Raw genomic sequence first — 2,960 nt, 5'->3', positions numbered from 1 at the left:
CCATATCTGTACGTCAGAATAATTTCAAAACAATCTTTGATTATTTTAACATAGTGAAAGAATTTTCTTAGCTGATTTTACTAACATTTCCACTTTGGCCTTCTAGTTTACATTTTCCCTGTTTTTTTCTCTCTAGTTGTACTTTATCCTCGGGGACATATTACCTATCGTCCCAGCCTATTAACACCCTACTATTTATTTGTTTTAATTTATGCCCTACATTGGACCACTTTAGTTAATATTATGAATTACGTCCTTCTGTTTTTTGTTGGCCCTATACTTTTTCATTCTTTCAGATCGCGCCTTTCTCTCCTCATCCGAAATCAGCCTTACCATTCTCTGTTTGTTTATTTTTATTGGTAGTGTGACATGTTGGTCTTAAAGTGTCTTGAGCGCGTCTGTCTTGCCTTTCAGATCCTTCATCGTAATCTATAATTTCATCATGTCCTTGATCTATGCGATCCATCTAATGCCGCTCTTTCTTCGTCGTAACATCTCAATTCTTCTCCTGCTAATTCTATTTTCTGTCCTAGGAAAGAAATCCGTTTCCTTTTCGTTGTCCTTGTCACTGGTCCTGTTTCCTCATAAACTGTTTCATTTGAAGCTATTCTCCAAACTCCGTATTTCTGGTATTTTTGTTCTGACTATCCTTCTTTATATCTTTAGTAAGTAATCTATTGTTACAGTATTGGTTGTTTTAAATATAATTTCGCTAGTATATTTTATTTGCGGCTGTGTGACTGTTTTGTAATATTTCAGTTTTGTGGTATTGAGAGGCATTTTTTGTTACATGCGTTTTTGATAACATGATGTGTTTTAATCCATTTGTTTATTCCACTCTGCCATAATGCTTTCTCAATCAGATTGTGTGTCATTATTTCTCCCAAGTATTTAAACTATTCAACAATTTTTGTGTCGTGTTTTCCAACTATAATTTTGCTTGCCAGTGATGGTTCAATTAGCATTATTTCTGTATTTTTTTTGCCTTTTTTAAAAAGATATTTTAAGGCCACTATTCAGGCTATTTCCTGTAATGATTGTATTTGTTATTTGGTTTCTTGAATGTTGTTGGCGAGAAGAGCGAGGTCATCAGCACATCCTAAACAGTTCAATTTTATATCATCTTTTTGTGTTCCAACCTTAATGTTCTTTGGAATGTCCTTGTACCATTCCCTCATTATGATTTCAAGGGCACAATCTAAAAAAAAATTGGAGATAGGCCGTCTCCCTGCCTTAAACCAGTTTTTACCAAATGTGATTGAGAAAGTTCCCCTCCGAATTCAAATTTGTATTTGTTAAGGTAAGTTCTATCAGTTTAATTAATTTTGGGCCGAGTCAGAAATGTCTCAAAATTTTTAACAGTGAGAGTCTATGGATGGAGTCAAATGTTTTCTTAAAATCTAGAAATGTAATTGAGAGAGGCTTGTTTCGTTTGCGGCAATAAGCAATGATTAATTTCAGAGTAATTATTTGTTCGGCACAGCCTCTCCAAGGTCTGAAGCCTCCTTCGTATTGGGGGTGGTGGTGGTGATAGTAAATTCCTACGGGAGCAAACTGCTGAGGTCATCTGTCACTAGGCTTACACACCACTTAGTCCAACTTAAACTAACTTACGCTAAGGACAACACACACACCCATGCTCGAGGGAGGACTCGAACCTCCGACAGGGGCAACCGCGCGAACCGTGGCAAGGCGCCCCAGACCACGCGGCTACCCCGTGCGTCCTTCCTTGGTATTCCCCCAGTTCCTCTTCCAGTTGTTCTTTGTTGTTATCTGATCCTATTATCGCACGCTAGTTTTCTTAATTGTGCGGTGATAATTTTCCAAATAGGCGCGTAATGGGTCCCTTAGAGATTTGGCAGCAAGAGAGGGGAAGAAAACCAATGTGCACTCCGTGTGCATACCGGGGGGAGTCATTCCAGGTGTGGAAAGGGTCCTTCCGGATGCCATGAAGGGTACAGGGTGCACCCATCTGCAGGTGGTCGCTCATGTCGGCACCAATGATGTGTGTCGCTATGGATCGGAGGAAATCCTCTCTGGCTTCCGGCGGCTATCTGATTTGGTGAAGACTGCCAGTCTCGCTAGCGGGATGAAAGCAGAGCTCACCATCTGCAGCATCGTCGACAGGACTGACTGTGGACCTTTGGTGCAGAGCCGAGTGGAGGGTCTGAATCAGAGGCTGAGACGGTTCTGCGACCGTGTGGGCTGCAGATTCCTCGACCTGCGCCATAGGGTGGTGGGGTTTCGGGTTCCGCTGGATAGGTCAGGAGTCCACTACACGCAGCAAGCGGCTACACGGGTAGCAGGGGTTGTGTGGCGTGGACTGGGCGGTTTTTTAGGTTAGATGGCCTCGGGCAAGTACAGAAAGGGCAACAGCCTCAAAGTGTGCGGGGCAAAGTCAGGACATGCGGGGACAAAGCAGCAATCGGTACTGTAATAATTACAATTATTGTAAACTGACGAAGCTGCATTGGTAAAGTACCGGAACTTCAAGCGCTGATAGAAGGCACCGAAGCTGAAATCGTTATAGGTACAGAAAGCTGGCTGAAGCCAGAGATAAATTTTGCCGAAATTTTTACAAAGGCACAGACGGTGTTTAGAAAGGATAGATTGCATGCAACCGGTGGTGGCGTGTTTGTCGCTGTTAGTAGTAGTTTATCCTGTAGTGAAGTAGAAGTGGATAGTTCCTGTGAATTATTATGGGTGGAGGTTACACTCAACAACCGAGCTAGGTTAATAATTGGCTCCTTTTACCGACCTCCCGACTCAGCAATATTAGTGGCAGAACAACTGAGAGAAAATTTGGAATACATTTCACATAAATTTTCTCAGTATGTTATAGTCTTAGGTGGAGATTTCAATTTACCAGATATAGACTGGGACACTCAGATGTTTAGGACGGTGGTAGAGACAGAGCATCGAGTGACATTATACTGAGTGCACTATCCGAAAATTACCTC

Source organism: Schistocerca cancellata, chromosome 8, assembly GCF_023864275.1.
Source record: "Schistocerca cancellata isolate TAMUIC-IGC-003103 chromosome 8, iqSchCanc2.1, whole genome shotgun sequence".
Classification (NCBI taxonomy): Eukaryota; Metazoa; Arthropoda; class Insecta; order Orthoptera; family Acrididae; genus Schistocerca; species Schistocerca cancellata.
The sequence above is the reverse complement of the archived record's forward strand: the minus strand, read 5'-3'. Positions refer to the sequence as shown.